The sequence below is a fragment of the Biomphalaria glabrata genome, chromosome 2 (assembly GCF_947242115.1).
Source record: "Biomphalaria glabrata chromosome 2, xgBioGlab47.1, whole genome shotgun sequence".
Classification (NCBI taxonomy): domain Eukaryota; kingdom Metazoa; phylum Mollusca; class Gastropoda; family Planorbidae; genus Biomphalaria; species Biomphalaria glabrata.
This window is the reverse complement of record NC_074712.1, coordinates 39,020,828-39,040,981: the sequence shown is the minus strand read 5'-3', so window position 1 is coordinate 39,040,981 and position 20,154 is coordinate 39,020,828.

The window sequence follows — 20,154 nt, the reverse complement described above, 5'->3', positions numbered from 1 at the left end:
CGTTGTTTTGTTATTTGACATGTCACCTCTCATGTCTGTTGTCTGTTCTAGTCAAATCTGGTGTTTTCAATGCAGTTCTCATAGAGTTTGTCAATAGTTTGGTTTACTAAGCTTGATAGGAAACAAACAAGTTTTCTTCTCGCTCACTGAATTTAAGTATCCCCCCCCCCTCTCTCTCTCTCTCTTTCTCTCTCTGGTTCACATTATTTGTTGCTAATTCGGCGGTTCTCTAAAAGGGGTCCAAGTACCCCTGGGATGGGTTTAGAGTTACTTATTGGACAAATAGGTGTGTGTGTATGTGAGAGACTCTTAGGTTGTTGCTGACAACACATTTCAATAGGAAACAAAGGTCAAGGTTTTGCCCATTTCAATATTGACAAAAAGAAAGGGGCAGAATTCTAAAAAATGTCTACAAAAGAATTGGAACAAAAAGAAAAGGTTAAAACACTTAAAGTGAATTGTTTCCTTCCCAGAGTTCACTGTTTTGGTCAGTGCAGAAACCTTTTTTTTTTTTGGAGGAGGGAGGGTGAGGTATGTTTGGAACTTGATGTCACTGTGACATTCTAAGTCACCAGGTTGGTTTACATTATTAAGCAGATTTCTACCTTTTCCCCCCATATTTTCTTCACTAATTTCATTAATTGAAGTCTAGCTTATAAGACTAGACAAAACACGTGTCTATTGCCTCTCTGACAGACACATGACTTGACAAAACACGTGTCTATTGCCTCTCTGACAGACACATGACTTGACAAAACACGTGTCTATTGCCTCTCTGACAGACACATGACTTGACAAAACACATGTCTATTGCCTCTCTGACAGACACATGACTTGACAAAACACATGTCTATTGCCTCTCTGACAGACACATGACTTGACAAAACACATGTCTATTGCCTCTCTGACAGACACATGACTTGACAAAACACATGTCTATTGCCTCTCTGACAGACACATGACTTGACAAAACACATGTCTATTGCCTCTCTGACAGACACATGACTTGACAAAACACGTGTCTATTGCCTCTCTGACAGACACATGACTTGACAAAACACGTGTCTATTGCCTCTCTGACAGACACATGACTTGACAAAACACATGTCTATTGCCTCTCTGACAGACACATGACTTGACAAAACACATGTCTATTGCCTCTCTGACAGACACATGACTTGACAAAACACATGTCTATTGCATCTCTGACAGACACATGACTTGACAAAACACATGTATCGCCTCTCTGATAGACACATGACTTGACAAAACACGTGTATCGCCTCTCTGACAGACACATGACTTGACAAAACACGTGTATTGCCTCTCTGACAGACACATGACTTGAAATAACAGATGTATCGCCTCTCTGACAGACACATGACTTGACAAAACACGTGTATCGCCTCTCTGACAGACACATGACTTGATAAAACACGTGTATTGCCTCTCTGACAGACACATGACTTGAAATAACAGATGTATCGCCTCTCTGACAGACACATGACTTGACAAAACACGTGTCTATTGCCTCTCTGACAGACACATGACTTGACAAAACACGTGTCTATTGCCTCTCTGACAGACACATGACTTGACAAAACACATGTCTATTGCCTCTCTGACAGACACATGACTTGACAAAACACATGTCTATTGCCTCTCTGACAGACACATGACTTGACAAAACACATGTCTATTGCCTCTCTGACAGACACATGACTTGACAAAACACATGTCTATTGCCTCTCTGACAGACACATGACTTGACAAAACACGTGTATCGCCTCTCTGACAGACACATGACTTGACAAAACACATGTCTATTGCCTCTCTGACAGACACATGACTTGACAAAACACATGTCTATTGCCTCTTTGACAGACACATGACTTGACAAAACACGTGTCTATTGCCTCTCTGACAGACACATGACTTGACAAAACACATGTCTATTGCCTCTCTGACAGACACATGACTTGACAAAACACATGTCTATTGCCTCTCTGACAGACACATGACTTGACAAAACACGTGTCTATTGCCTCTCTGACAGACACATGACTTGACAAAACACATGTCTATTGCCTCTCTGACAGACACATGACTTGACAAAACACATGTCTATTGCCTCTCTGACAGACACATGACTTGACAAAACACATGTCTATTGCCTCTCTGACAGACACATGACTTGACAAAACACGTGTCTATTGCCTCTCTGACAGACACATGACTTGACAAAACACATGTCTATTGCCTCTCTGACAGACACATGACTTGACAAAACACATGTCTATTGCCTCTCTGACAGACACATGACTTGACAAAACACATGTCTATTGCCTCTCTGATAGACACATGACTTGACAAAACACGTGTATCGCCTCTCTGACTGACACATGACTTGACAAAACACATGTCTATTGCCACTCTGATAGACACATGACTTGACAAAACACGTGTATCGCCTCTCTGACAGACACATGACTTGACAAAACACGTGTATTGCCTCTCTGACAGACACATGACTTGAAATAACAGATGTATCGCCTCTCTGACAGACACATGACTTGACAAAACACGTGTATCGCCTCTCTGACAGACACATGACTTGATAAAACACGTGTATTGCCTCTCTGACAGACACATGACTTGAAATAACAGATGTATCGCCTCTCTGACAGACACATGACTTGACAAAACACGTGTCTATTGCCTCTCTGACAGACACATGACTTGACAAAACACGTGTCTATTGCCTCTCTGACAGACACATGACTTGACAAAACACATGTCTATTGCCTCTCTGACAGACACATGACTTGACAAAACACATGTCTATTGCCTCTCTGACAGACACATGACTTGACAAAACACATGTCTATTGCCTCTCTGACAGACACATGACTTGACAAAACACATGTCTATTGCCTCTCTGACAGACACATGACTTGACAAAACACGTGTATCGCCTCTCTGACAGACACATGACTTGACAAAACACATGTCTATTGCCTCTCTGACAGACACATGACTTGACAAAACACATGTCTATTGCCTCTTTGACAGACACATGACTTGACAAAACACGTGTCTATTGCCTCTCTGACAGACACATGACTTGACAAAACACATGTCTATTGCCTCTCTGACAGACACATGACTTGACAAAACACATGTCTATTGCCTCTCTGACAGGCACATGACTTGACAAAACACGTGTCTATTGCCTCTCTGACAGACACATGACTTGACAAAACACATGTCTATTGCCTCTCTGACAGACACATGACTTGACAAAACACATGTCTATTGCCTCTCTGACAGACACATGACTTGACAAAACACATGTCTATTGCCTCTCTGACAGACACATGACTTGACAAAACACGTGTCTATTGCCTCTCTGACAGACACATGACTTGACAAAACACATGTCTATTGCCTCTCTGACAGACACATGACTTGACAAAACACATGTCTATTGCCTCTCTGACAGACACATGACTTGACAAAACACATGTCTATTGCCTCTCTGATAGACACATGACTTGACAAAACACGTGTATCGCCTCTCTGACTGACACATGACTTGACAAAACACATGTCTATTGCCACTCTGATAGACACATGACTTGACAAAACACGTGTATCGCCTCTCTGACAGACACATGACTTGACAAAACACGTGTATTGCCTCTCTGACAGACACATGACTTGAAATAACAGATGTATCGCCTCTCTGACAGACACATGACTTGACAAAACACGTGTATCGCCTCTCTGACAGACACATGACTTGATAAAACACGTGTATTGCCTCTCTGACAGACACATGACTTGAAATAACAGATGTATCGCCTCTCTGACAGACACATGACTTGACAAAACACGTGTATCGCCTCTCTGACAGACACATGACTTGAAAAAACAGATGTATCGCCTCTCTGACAGACACATGACTTGACAAAACACGTGTATTGCCTCTCTGATAGACACATGACTTGACAAAACACATGTCTATTGCATCTCTGACAGACACATGACTTGACAAAACACATGTATCGCCTCTCTGACAGACACATGACTTGACAAAACACGTGTATTGCCTCTCTGATAGACACATGACTTGACAAAACACGTGTATTGCCTCTCTCACATACACATGACTTGAAATAACAGATGTATCGCCTCTCTGACAGACACATGACTTGACAAAACACGTGTATCGCCTCTCTGATAGACACATGACTTGACAAAACACGTGTTATGCCTCTCTGACAGACACATGACTTGAAATAACAGATGTATCGCCTCTCTGACAGACACATGACTTGACAAAACACGTGTCTATTGCCTCTCTGACAGACACATGACTTGACAAAACACGTGTCTATTGCCTCTCTGACAGACACATGACTTGACAAAACACATGTCTATTGCCTCTCTGACAGACACATGACTTGACAAAACACATGTCTATTGCCTCTCTGATAGATTTATTTTCCAATGAAAACCAAAATCTAACACCAAATCTTGTTGAGTTTTTAAATATTTTGTTCTTAAAGTAAATGACATATAAGGGTAAATGACATATAAGGGTAAATGACATATAAGGGTAAATGACATATAAATGACAAGTCTGACTTTTCAACAACTTGATTTTATTTTTGTCCTTTCTACCTGCGACCTGTGTTTTCCGGCAGGTTTGTTTAGTAAAAAAAAAATAGTTTTGATCCCTAACGGTCAACAGCTAACGAGTTTTGTTACAAGTGTCCAGGGTAACAACCAACCGTCTTTATTTTTCCACCAGAAACCAGGGAGCCACTTCAGATAGGTTAGGGGAGGGAGGATGTTGTTAGGAGAAACTTGAACGTTGTGTGTGTATGTGTGTGTGGAGGGTAGGTGTGTTTCCATTAGTTACGAGGACTCTATTTTTAATACAACGAACAATCTTCAGATCAGTTTTGTACCACACAATATTTAACCTTCAGATCAGTTTTGTACCACACAATATTTAATCTTCAGATCAGTTTTGTACCACACAATATTTAACCTTCAGATCAGTTTTGTACCACACAATATTTAATCTTCAGATCAGTTTTGTACCACACAATATTTAACCTTCAGATCAGTTTTGTACCACACAATATTTAATCTTCAGATCAGTTTTGTACCACACAATATTTAACCCTCAGATCAGTTTTGTACCACACAATATTTAACCTTCAGATCAGTTTTGTACCACACAATATTTAACCTTCAGATCAGTTTTGTACCACACAATATTTAATCTTCAGGTCAGTTTTGTACCACACAATATTTAACCTTCAGATCAGTTTTGTACCACACAATATTTAATCTTCAGATCAGTTTTGTACCACACAATATTTAACCTTCAGATCAGTTTTGTACCACACAATATTTAATCTTCAGATCAGTTTTGTACCACACAATATTTAACCTTCAGATCAGTTTTGTACCACACAATATTTAATCTTCAGATCAGTTTTGTACCACACAATATTTAATCTTCAGATCAGTTTTGTACCACACAATATTTAACCTTCAGATCAGTTTTGTACCACACAATATTTAACCAAAAAAAAAAAGAAAGCCCGACATCCACTATCTTATAAGTTACAGACGTTCCATCCAAAAAAAAAAAAAGAAGATAATTTCGTCCTGCGCTTATAAAATATGTTAATCATTTATTGACTGTTAAAGAAAAGTTGATTATTGAGCTCTGAAATGTAACAATAAAACATTGATTAAGATCTAAAAGCAAGTTGACCTTTGTAGGCTATCCGTGTATTTTGGGCTTCAATTTCAAAGAAAATTTATAACCAAAAAAAATATAATAAAGAATTATACAATAGTCTGGTTAAGACGATACCTCCTTTATACAACGTATAGAGCGACTATAAATTGTATACTAACTGATGAATGCTAGATTTAACAACAATGAAACATTTTTCACCCCGCCCCTTTCCCCCAATACAAAATCCTGGCTAAGCGAATGTATAGATCTACTAGACTTTAGAATATTTGAATGATAAGCTTTTAGATCTAGACCATAGACATGTATAAATAATCTAGACCATAGACATATATAAATAATCTAGACCATAGACATGTATAAATAATCTAGACCATAGACATGTACAAATAATCTAGACCATAGACATGTATAAATAATCTAGACCATAGACATATATAAATAATCTAGACCATAGACATGTATAAATAATCTAGACCATAGACATGTACAAATAATCTAGACCATAGACATGTATAAATAATCTAGACCATAGACATGTATAAATAATCTAGACCATAGACATCTATAAATAATCTAGACCATAGACATGTATAAATAATCTAGACCATAGACATATATAAATAATCTAGACCATAGACATGTATAAATAATCTAGACCATAGACATGTACAAATAATCTAGACCATAGACATGTATAAATAATCTAGACCATAGACATGTATAAATATTCTAGACCATAGACATGTATAAATAATCTAGACCATAGACATGTATAAATAATCTAGACCATAAACATGTATAAATAATCTAGACCATAGACATGTATAAATAATCTAGACCATACATGTAGACCATAGACATATATAAATAATCTAGACTTAGAAGACGAAACGCAAAGTTATACTGAACAGGCCAACATTTTACTAATTCTTTTCCAAACTATATACAGCAACGGTCACATTTTTAGAGCCGTTTTCGAGATCCGCGTCCACTTACCCAGGTTTTAGGTTTTCGGTCGGTTTCACGAAGTTACGAATACAAAAATGGCAATGTCTTCGATTCCGAAGATTAAAGAAGATTGCAGTCTTTCGCATGACTATGTCAACCCAGTTGCGACCTGCACTAGAGGTATTGTAAAAAGACCGTCTTTTCTTTTCTGTAACAAATCTTAATCCTTGCATTCTATGTCATTGACGTTTGTGCTTACAACGCTAAAAGGAAAAAAAAACAAGTTTAGGGCATATATATATATGTAGATCTAACCTTCACGTCTGTCCTTCTTGTGCTATTGTTGATTTTGATTAGGCCTTTACAAAGTAAAGGATCTATTATTATCAGGATTAACGCTAAATCTGCAACAATGACAATATCGATCAGTATGTAAACGTACTAGCCCTGCTCTACATAGTTAAGTGCCCGATATTGGCAACAACTAGATCTACATCTGTGTTCTAGAAGTTCGGAACCACGCTACAACAGATTGCGATTCTTTACCAAGTCTACCTGACGTGTGCCAATGACGTCACCAATCTAGGTTTTAAAAGAAAATGTCTTCCAATTTACTGTAAGACCCCTGGTGTTTAGACTTGCACGAGGAGTTGCTCTCTCTCTTTTCAGGCAGCCTAATCTAGGACTGATAGCATTAACCTAGATTTGTGTGTGCGCAAGGTATCGTAGGCAGTAATAATGTAAGCCTTAGCGCACACAATAAGGTTAATTGACATATTTTGGTTTGTGGTGATTTAATTGCCAAAATAAAGTACTTAGAATAGAATTAGTAATTAACTCTAACTAATAGATCAGTTACTTGCATTTCATCAAACACCATTCTATATAATTTTGTTTTCTGCCTCGTAAGCAGAACTTAGAAGACTTCATCGACAATTGCTTCATTTGGTTCACAAAAAAGGAGGGGGGGGGGTGATTATTATTATTTGATTATTATGTGGGTGTCTTTTTAAATTAACTAGTGAAAGTATTCAGTTCATATCCTGCTAGCTCGTTTAGTTTATTTCCAGCGAACGTAAATACTAGGGACAAGCATTATACATTTCAGCTTTATGGGAACCGGAATCATTCTTGAAGGCCTCTGGCACATAGCAGAGTTATTATACTAATCCGACACTATTTTCTTTTATCTATTTGTGCCACCCTAACAAAATAGTAGTTAAAAGAATTATTATTACATTTTTCTTTTCTTAGTAAGTTTACCTTTGTATTTTTTTAATATAATATTTTAATATTTTCTGTGTTTCGTGTAGAACATTGACCATACATTACACAGATCAATAGCATCTAGAGTTCTCTACATTGACCATACATTACACAGATCAATAGCATCTAGAGTTCTCTACATTGACCATACATTACACAGATCAATAGCATCTAGAGTTCTCTACATTGACCATACATAACACAGATCAATAGCATCTAGAGTTCTCTACATTGACCATACATTACACAGATCAATAGCATCTAGAGTTCTCTACATTGACCATACATTACACAGATCAATAGCATCTAGAGTTCTCTACATTGACCATACATTACACAGATCAATAGCATCTAGAGTTCTCTACATTGACCATACATTACACAGATCAATAGCATCTAGAGTTCTCTACATTGACCATACATTACACAGATCAATAGCATCTAGAGTTCTCTACATTGACCATACATTACACAGATCAATAGCATCTAGAGTTCTCTACATTGACCATACATTACACAGATCAATAGCATCTAGAGTTCTCTACATTGACCATACATTACACAGATCAATAGCATCTAGAGTTCTCTACATTGACCATACATTACACAGATCCATAGCATCTAGAGTTCTCTACATTGACCATACATTACACAGATCATAGCATCTAGAATTCTCTACATTGACCATACATTACACAGATCATAGCATCTAGAATTCTCTACATTGACCATACATTACACAGATCAATAGCATCTAGAGTTCTCTACATTGACCATACATTACACAGATCAATAGCATCTAGAGTTCTCTACATTGACCATACATTACACAGATCAATAGCATCTAGAGTTCTCTACATTGACCATACATTACACAGATCATAGCATCTAGAATTCTCTACATTGACCATACATTACACAGATCAATAGCATCTAGAGTTCTCTACATTGACCATACATTACACAGATCAATAGCATCTAGAGTTCTCTACATTGACCATACATTACACAGATCAATAGCATCTAGAGTTCTCTACATTGACCATACATTACACAGATCAATAGCATCTAGAGTTCTCTACATTGACCATACATTACACAGATCAATAGCATCTAGAGTTCTCTACATTGACCATACATTACACAGATCAATAGCATCTAGAGTTCTCTACATTGACCATACATTACACAGATCAATAGCATCTAGAGTTCTCTACATTGACCATACATTACACAGATCAATAGCATCTAGAGTTCTCTACATTGACCATACATTACACAGATCATAGCATCTAGAATTCTCTACATTGACCATACATTACACAGATCATAGCATCTAGAATTCTCTACATTAACGATTCACTGACCATAGATCTATAGCATCTAGAATTCTCTATTCCAATACGATCTCATTATCGTGGCACCAATTGTCAGTGAGCCATTGGTTGTTGGAACCTTTTTTGGTGAACCAATTGTTGGTGAACCACTTGTCCGTTTACCATTTGTCTGCTGAAACCATTTGTCCGTTTACCATTTGTCTGCTGAAACAAGTTGTCCGTTTACCATTTGTCTGCTGAAACCATTTGTCCGTTTACCATTTGTCTGCTGAAACCATTTGTCCGTTTACCATTTGTCTGCTGAAACAAGTTGTCCGTTTACCATTTGTCTGCTGAAACAAGTTGTCCGTTTACCATTTGTCTGCTGAAACAAGTTGTCCGTTTACCATTTGTCTGCTGAAACAAGTTGTCCGTTTACCATTTGTCTGCTGAAACAAGTTGTCCGTTTACCATTTGTCTGCTGAAACAAGTTGTCCGTTTACCATTTGTCTGCTGAAACAAGTTGTCCGTTTACCATTTGTCTGCTGAAACAAGTTGTCCGTTTACCATTTGTCTGCTGAAACAAGTTGTCCGTTTACCATTTGTCTGCTGAAACAAGTTGTCGGTTTACCATTTGTCTGCTGAAACAAGTTGTCCGTTTACCATTTGTCTGCTGAAACCAGTTGTCCGTTTACCATTTGTCTGCTGAAACCAGTTGTCCGTGACCAACTTTTCGTGAACCCTTTGAAAAAAGTTTGTTTGATTAAAACCACACACACAGAGTTAACCGTCAAGTTGGAAAAAAAGTAAAATATAAAAAAATACTCTTTTAAATAAACAAAGTTTATAATACAGTTATACGATGGAAAGAACCACCTAATTACTGCCATTACTTTAAATACTGCAAGATTTATTTTCCCATTTCTATATTTAAAATAAAAAAAAACAAAATTAATTGATTTACCACTGGTTTATTAAGTAATTGTTTTTTTTTAATTGATTCGTGTGTTTTCATTGAGAATAAATAATTGTGCAAAGTTTCAAATGGATTCAAGAATTGGAAGTGGGAGAGAATACACGTGTCAAACACTCCTGGCAGGACAGACAGACAAAGTGAGCTTATAGAAGCTTTGTACAAAGTTGGGGATTAATGATATAATGCCATAATAAATATTTTCCGGGCGATATTTCACCTTTTATTTGTATTATTTTTATGGAGAAAAATGTCTAAACTTTCAAAGAACACATTACTTATTATAATAGGGAAAAGGTAATATTTTGTTTCGTGCTAACTTCATTTTTAATAAGGAACACTTTTTATACCTCGTCTTCTGTTCCCGTGGCTTGCTTGTTGTTTTCTTTTTAAATCTCCTCCTTGAGCCAGCGCATGGGCACCCCTTCTCCTTGAGCCAGCGCATGGGCACCCCTCCTCCTTGAGCCAGCGCATGGGCACCCCTCCTCCTTGAGCCAGCGCATGGGCACCCCTCCTCCTTGGGCCAGCTCATGGGCACCCCTCCTCCTTGAGCCAGCGCATGGGCACCCCTCCTCCTTGGAGCCAGCTCTTGGGCTGCTCTCCTCCTTGAGCCAGCGCATGGGCACCCCTCCTCCTTGAGCCAGCTCATGGGCACCCCTCCTCCTTGAGCCAGCGCATGGGCATCCCTTCTCCTTGAGCCAGCGCATGGGCACCCCTCCACCTTGGAGCCAGCTCATGGGCATCCCTTCTCCTTTTTCCACACTATGCTACACCCAGTAAATCTAAGATGACGTTGATTATTTATTGATTATGGCGTGATGTAAACTGTGTCACGTGGCTAATGAAGAGCGTACAAGGTCAGACATGTCACAGGTGAAGTCAGCAAGACGAGCCTGTAGTATTGTTGAGTCATTGATTCATTGATCAGGGCTTGCTAGGCCTAATAACGTCACAGTAATGAACTTTTGAAATGTCACTGCCAATAAAATAAAAATTCTTTTTGAATAAAAAACAAACTAGGCATATCTTGAAGAAAGGTGAATATGAATATGAATGTTCTTATGAAGACAACTTTCCGCTAGTTCATTTGAATCCATGCCAGCTAGACTTCTGACTTGAGAAATGGATTATACATGCAGACACGTTACGACTACCTTATAATAAAGAAAAGAAGGGATTAAAAGCATATGAAGAGGAATTAGTAGACTGATTTAATGTATAGGTCAGAGTGTATCCTTCGTGCAGGCCGAGGCATACAGCTTAATACCTTTAGTGGCATGAAGGTTCTAAAAAGAAAGGGGCGATAAGAGATTGAAAAGTAAAGAGGAAAAGGACAAAACAAATAGTATTTTTGTCTATCCAGACTTCCACTGTGTTGGCTGGAAACGAGGCTACTAGTTCTCTAGTTTGATCTAGCAGAAATGAAATGAATGAGTTGGTTTATTCTTTAACCACAGTGATCTGGCGCCAACACAAGGTCTAGGATGTCAGTAGTGTCCACGAGCTCTATCCGGCCCGTTACTTGATATTACCCAGAAACTACCCAGTACCTCCAAACTTTACCAACATTGCAGCCTGGGATATTTGTATCTGATACTAATATGAGCCCAATGTTGAACAAGATCGCAAACCACTGACCTATACCAAGACTTGTTTACCAACCATGACCAATACAAAAGATGTGTTTCCAATTAACTTACCCAAGCCATTGGAATACGAACGTTCCTACCGCATAAATCAGTCGATTGTTTTCCACAATAATTGATTTCAATTAACGTTTAGTTTAGAATACAGATCACATTTAGATTTATAGACAAAGTATGCATTTGAATAATAATTCAATTTTATTAAAATCTGAACCGGAAAGAATATTCCCCTCAAAGAACTGTTCAGTGCACACGTACGAACATAACAAGGATGTTGGTTAAGATTAGATTTTAGTTTTTTTGTTGGGGCATTTCACCTTGGCAACAAACAAGAAAATTAAATGTTTCACTGTCGGTCTCCCTAACCCTAAATGAATACATATAGATCTAGTTTTTGTCTCTTAAAGTATTTAAGTTTCAAATTTAATTCTGTACCGACATTTAATGGTTGAAGTTTTAGTTCGAATGTTCGAAGGTTGTCTCTTGCATTCGTATCATTTACAGAACTGTCACATTTCCTTTTAAATTGTATCTTAGTATCAGCCACAGACTTTATTTTGGAAGAAATAACAAAGAATCTTCAAGCTAGTGAGAACAGCAAGATCGACAAATATGCTCAGCCACCGTCAGAAATCTAAATCTTGAAAATAAATTGCCTAAATTTTGCAAAAGATTCTTTATCCATGACTAAATTTGTATGTATGTGTAGTGTAGACGAACTTTGCTTCATTTGTTGGTCATCAAACACTCCTAGATTCAACGGTTTTATTATGCACTGTACTTGACTCATCGTGTGTATTGCATGCAGAATGTTTCGCAAACAAGATAGTTTATACACTGGATCAGTAAGTGTCTAGGTAGAGTACAAAGAATGCTGGGTTGGAGCGGAAGACAGCTGATTGCCTGAATGGACAATTCTAAGACGTGTAGACCTTGTCAATAAAATCACATTCCAGACCCAAAAGAAGCCTTACAATTCTACAGAACTGCCCACTGGCGGATCCAGAACTTTTGAGTGGGGGGGCGATTTTTTTCCAAACCCTAACCCTAATGCCAAGTAAACCCTAACCCTATGCATACACGTGCGTATATATATATATATATATATATATATATATATACATGAGAATTTTTTTAAAAGCAGCATTTCTCAACCTTTGGTGAAAAACAAAACAACTGGGGCATCGCTATAAGGTTTTCAAGTGGGGATCGGGGCGAAGCCCCGACGACAAAAGCGTTTTCTTGATTTTTTTCACTGCAGAAAAGTATTCTCCTGACATTTACAGCTCATTATTCATCAATGGAGTTCGGGGCGAAGCCCCGACGCCAAAAGTGTTTTCTTGCATTATTCATTGCAGTAACGCATTCTCCTGACGTCTACAGCTCATTATTCATCAATGGAGTTTGGCCCGCCGCCAAAAGAGTTTTCTTGCATACTTCACAGAAGAAACGTATTCTCCTGACCTAAAACTCATTATTCATACTATTAAAAAAAAAGGACCTTTTGAATAATGTTTTACTTGAAAAATATTCTAATATGAATTTATAGGCCCTTAATACATTGCAAAAAATCCGATTTGTTCCTTGAAAAGATAGGATACCCCACATATTTAGATTTTGGCTTTCAGGATCTCCGCCGAAAAAAAATTATTCGATAAATAATATTCAATAAAAGTATAAATTGTGAGTTATAGTCCCAAATTTTTTTAACTAGAAAAATATCATATTGAGTAAAGGTTAGAAAAAGGCGACTATGAAAAAATGATTTGGGTTTAGAACTCATCTCAATCGTGACTCTTATACTGAAAAATTTCGTTTGAATTCTAATTTTTTGAATGCAAAGTCTTTCTTAAAATAGTTATGATAAATTCATGTGAAATTACATAAACTCTGTCTGGAAATGGGAGGGGTGGTAGAGTGAAAACGATTAATCATCGCTTCTTTAATAATTTCTGCTAAAGATTGCATTTGGCATTAAAGAATAGGGGTGTGGTGACTCGATATAAGAATTTAATTTATTATATATATAAATTATATTAGTGACAGATGTTTTTGTTTTGTAATTTCCTAACTGTAATACAAAAAGAAAAAGTATTGGTTTGTCCGATGGGGGAAAGGCGATTGCATGAATCGCCCCTCCCACCTGGTACAACCCTTTTTCATTTAAATTTTACTAATGATACAATTTGAGATTAGAGTGTGGTACGACATAATATACAATGAGTCCACATATCAATATGTAGTTTATATTATATAGATATTCAACTAATTTTGTTCACAAACTATGATTCTCCATAAAAATAGGACCGCCCCCCCCACTCAGAGGGCTAGAGTGGGAAGGGCAGTACATGCAAGTTCCCCCTCCCCCAACCTCACCGAAACGGCCAAGATACAAGAAGGCGAGCGACATAATATAAATCTATATATTAATTCAACTAATTTTGTTCACAAACTATGATTTCTCCATTAAAGTAGGACCGCCCCCCCCCAAAAGGTTTAGGTGGGAAGGGCAGTAGAGATAAATTGGCAAACAGGGAACGACATAATACAAAGATCGGTTAAAATATCAATAACAAGTTTTAATCACATAGATATTTAATTGATTCTGTTAGCAAGCTGTGATTTCTACAAAGAAATTGGACCGCCCCCCCCCACTCGAAAGTTTATGGGGGGGGGGGCGGGATTGATACCATCGCCCCCTCCCAACCCCACCAAATCGGCCAACATACTTGAGGGGGGGGGGCGAAATAATCTAAAAATAGGTTGAAATATAAATAATTAGTATATATTATTAACATAAGTAATGAATTCGTATACAAATTGTGTGAATTCTATACTAAAATTCGTCCCGAGTGGGGGGGGGGGGTCGATCGCCCCTACCGCCCCCCGCCCTGGATCCGCCAGTGACTAGCGTCCTTGACATTTTATAGTTTATCGTAAATGACAAATCGATGTAAATATTGTTATTGGCGTGTGACTTTTAGTGAAATTAAAGGGAAGTAACTCTTAAATTGTGGAACAGATTTTTATTACATTCTAACGTGTTAGATTTTTTAATAATAAAAAATATTTATATTTATAAAAATAATTGTAATAAAAATAAATAATGACACATTGGTAAAAAAATTAATGTGCTCTATTATATATATAATGTTTGTTATATATTACGTAATATATTGGCTAGTTAATTTACATGAATTAATAGTATTAGTGGACACAGAATTACATTCTTCAATATCTCAAAATAAATATATCAACATGTTACACTATCGGATGTGTAGGTTGTACATAATTCGTCCATTAATAAATTTCAAATGTACATCCCAGAAATTGACGTTTTCCAATCATTCAAAGTATTATAGAAATGTTTCCTAGAAACGGACCTCCAGATTACAATTGACCTTAGTAAGCAGAGGATTAATAACAATATTAAAAATGTTCTTTAAAAACTTGTGTCTCCTATGAAGTTGATGCAAAACATTTATGACAATCAGGGCCGGATTTAGGTATGTGGAGGCCCCTACAAGTTTTATGAAAACTTTAATAAAAATCCACTTTATAACATTATTAATAATCATACTGATTTCTAAGAGCACGCATCACTATAGAAGAAAGAAATACAGTACTTGCCAAATTTTATCTAATTTTATTACTTTAAAAGTTACAATTATTTAAATTTAAAATGCAATTTTTGAAAAAAAAGTATATTTTGTTCGTATTGAAATTGTGGAGAGTAAGACCATGGATGAGCCACAGTCGTAGATCTTAAACTACATTTCTATATTACGAGCACGCAACAAGTGGACACTTCTTAAGTACGACATACGTAAAAGACTTCTTCATCTCTAAAGACAATGGATGCGCATCCCTTGCCTCATCTGCTCTGATGAATCATTAGTTTTAATTTCTTCTTGAGTCCGGTCAGAATGTGATGTGACTAAACAATATGATTGTAGAGCGGCAAAGTTTGCCACACTTCCCGCATGGAGATGGTCCTGTTTTAAAGCTAACAGGGCACTCAGTCTATCTCCACGATGTCCTACCATATGCTTTCTTTAATGCCTCGGCTCTCGCATACATCTTTGTAGGTTAGCCTTGTGAATCTTTTGGGTCTAACATCCTCAGCAAGCTCAGCATTGAGGATGTTCTAAGGAATTATTCCATCTGGTATGCGAATGACACGCCCGCGCCAACGTATTCATCTCTGTGTCAAAAGAGCATAGCTGCTTTGTGTATGGTCACTTTCAAAACTTTCTTATTAGAAACATGATCCCTACAGGAGATGTACACATTATGAGCCACAGGCAGCGCAAGTGTAAACTGTTTGATTTATGTTCTTGATGCATATATGTTGACTAGCTCTCGCTATCATAAAGAAGAGTGTTCACTATATAGGCTTTGTAGATTAGCATTTTGTTTGTCATGGTCAGTTTAGTATTTTCACAGACATGCTAAATAAAGCGTTTTGCCAATCTTGTCCTAACTGTAGCAACATCAGAGCAATGAAAAAAAGCCATTGGACCTCAGACCAGCAAGTGTGCACCACTCAAGTCAAAAGATGATACGATCATCAGTTATCGTGCACTGCGAATGGAGCGATGGGTAGAGCATTATGCAAACTCCTCCAGATCGTAAATGCTATCTTGCTAAACTCTTTGTCTAACTATTTTGGATGAATTAGATAAAATGTCCCCAATAAAGGAATTGAGAGCAGCCCTTGATAAGCTTACATGTTGGGAATCATCCGTAAGAGTTGGAATTCCTGCAGAAGCAAGGACATCTTCTGACACACCGCACAACACAACATTCGGTCACTTCGTTTGGATTTATAATCGACAGCTTTTTTAAATCCCTTGAAGACATTCTCAAAATAGATTCGATGGAGGAATTTTTAATCTGGTTTCGATTTAAAACCAAAACGAAAACTTCTGTTCGCTGAAGATGCGGCACTCAGCTCCCGTTCTCAAGAAGAATTACAAAGGCAGGCTAATACTTTGGCAGCTGACAATTAGAGTCATCAAGAGTAAAATTCTGGCACAAGGCGTCTTAAAAGTACCCTTACGGTAGTGCAGGAATTTACCTAACTAGGATCAATTATTACCTGCTGCCTAAATTTTCAGACATGTAAAATCTTTTTTTTTGTGGAGGCTCCTTTTTTGTGGAGTCCCCGGGCCGTAGCCCCACCTAAAGTAAAGTTCACCTTTCAGACCTTGCGATCTATAGGGTAGATAATGTTAAGGTCATCGGTTTCTTTGGCTAACGATTAACCAGCAGGGTGTTATTTGACCGGCACAACGACAAAATGCCTTTACTTTCCCCAACAATAGTCAGGTAGACATTAGATTTGGGTAGACTCTAGGGTGCCGAAACTAAAAACCTCAGTCTTCACCAAGATTCTAACCAAGGACCCCAGGTTTGGAAGCCAAGCGCTTAACCACTCAGCCACCGCGCCCCCTCACAATTAAGTTGTCTCCCCCGATATTACGTTGTCAGCCACAATTAAGTTGTCTATCACAATTAAGTTAAGTTGTCTGTCACAATTAAGTTAAGTTGTCTGTCACAATTAAGTTAAGTTGTCTGTCACAATTAAGTTAAGTTGTCTGTCACAATTAAGTTAAGTTGTCTGTCACAATTAAGTTAAGTTGTCTGTCACAATTAAGTTGTCTGTCACAATTAAGTTGTCTGTCACAATTAAGTTGTCTGTCACAATTAAGTTAAGTTGTCTGTCACAATTAAGTTGTCTGTCACAATTAAGTTGTCTGTCACAATTAAGTTGTCTGTCACAATTAAGTTGTCTGTCACAATTAATTTGTCAGCCCAATTAAGTTGTCTGTCACAATTAAGTTGTTAGCCACAATTATGTTGTCTGTCACAATTAAGTTGTCTGTCACAATTAATTTGTCAGCCACAATTAAGTTGTCTGTCACAATTAAGTTGTCTGTCCCAATTAAGTTGTCTGAACCTCTTTGCTATTATCAACAATTAACTTCCCTCTTCAAAGCGTTAAGCGGTAGCTTTTGTGGGGAAAGGACATTATATATATATATTTTTTAAGTTCTACTAAATTCTATATTCTACTTAATGGTCTTAAAAATCACATTTCGTCAGTTGTGTCGCCTCTACTAGCCAATGTACAACTAAATCATCAGGTCTAAAACAGGTCAAGATGCTTGTAAAACTCAACGTCAAGCTTACACTCGCCCAACATTCTTAGACAAGCTGAATCACGTTCCAGAAACACAGAATGTCCGAGAAAAGGAAAGAAGCATGGCCATTCCTGTATAACATGGCGCCTGAGCATCGTGGAAGTAATCGCGGACACCTGACGGGAAAGGCTGAGTTCGTCGTTAGCGACCTATCTCGTTGGTGACATTTGTCTGTACTATACACCAGACGGCGAGGGAGGCTCTAAGTCAGGGGTACTCAACCTGTGAGTCGCGACCCCTTTGGGGGTCGATTGACGATTTGCCAGGGCTCGCCAAAGACCATTGAAAAAAATGGATTGTTATTGTCTATTCTTCTATTGCTGTGTGTGAGTGCGGGGGGAGGGGGGGGTCGCGGCTAAGTGGGGGATTGTAAAAAGGAGTCGCCGCGCATAAAAGGTTGAGAACCGCTGCTCTAAGTCTTCCTAAGCCTGTCGTAGCCCAACACATAGAAATACAAAATACAATAAAAAAAAATTTTCTCTTGACCAGAACTCAAGCTTAGATAGATTCTTCTTCTTCTTCTTTTTCTAGCCAGCTTTATTGCTGCTGGGAAAATCACACGTGAAGGCCAGGAGCTGGATTTGACTGTCAGAGGCATTTAGAGACGCAAGCCATGGGAGCATTTCTTGGAAAGTGGTGCTTATCCCCACTTTCACCCCCAGCATTGATAGTCCTTTGGAACCCAAGCTTAGATAGATCAATAGTTTAATTTTTAAGACAATACCACACACAAAAATCAACTAAAAATAAAGTAACATTATCTGTGTACTTAGTTGTTGTTTTTTTTAATTTATTATTTCCAATTCGCTAGCAGTGGTCTTCAACGGTTAATCTAACTATAAAATTGTAAATAAAACAAAAACCATGCCGAAAATAATCTCCTATTTCAACAGTTTTCTGAAACAAATGATGAAAAAGGTGTTAGACTCTTGTTGTAAACTGAAGTTCGCTGAATTTCGAAAGGGGTTTTTTATTGCTCGTTTTGTTAAGATCTTAAATACAATTTTGATTTTTGTTTGAGAAACAGGAATATTCCACGGTTGGCGATGACTTCAAGCAGGCTAAACTAAATTGTTTTACATGGTAGGCATCTAACTCAAATGAATGAAACGAACCTCCGACTGCTAGGAGGAGTATGTACTTTCATTGATTATATCATTTTATCTTTTATCGAAATATTAAATATATTTTAAAGAGTTTTACAATCTCACATAACTTGTTTGTTGACAAATGAATTACTGCCCAAGGACACCGATATCTATGCAATTCACATAACAATGCTCTATGAAGAAATTACGATTCGCTTCTAAAATAATAAAAAATATATATAAATGACAACTATTAAAACATCTGTTACCGATGTTCCAATTGAGTTTACAGGAAAAAATAGATTTACAAAATTATGTCTTCAGTAAAAAAAATAATATATAAACATAGGAGGCACACAGTGGCGTAGCCTGGGTGGGTGGAGAATTGGAAAATTAATAAAAAGATGACATTTTGTTCAAATTTGCCTTTTCACGCTTCTTTATAAGTGTTTTTCTTAGAGGGGGGGGGGGGGGGCGCTGGCCAATTTTTTAAAAGAAAAAATACGAAAAGGGGGCGGTAGGCCAAAAAAGGTTGAAGACCACTGCGCTAAAGAAATATCAGTAGTTTAAAAATATCCACGACACAGAAAGGGCAATAATCTTGCAAAGACAGTATTCTCAACTTACTGTTATTATCTCTCTTTCCAATGTTAAGCTAAGATCAAGATGTTAGTCTTAGAACAAAATTTACATGACAATATGTGTAGGTCATGTAGATTGTAGACCATAGTTTTGATCAGCTGGTACATCTAATAGAGTAGCAGACAATTTAGCCAATAACCAATTACTTGCACTGAGTATATCTCTCAAATGAACATTTAAAAAACAACACTATCAAACTTCATCCAGGCACATCCATAACAGAATACATTAAAATACAAGAGAAAATGATATTATATTTAATGTAACTCTAACGTATCTTTTGA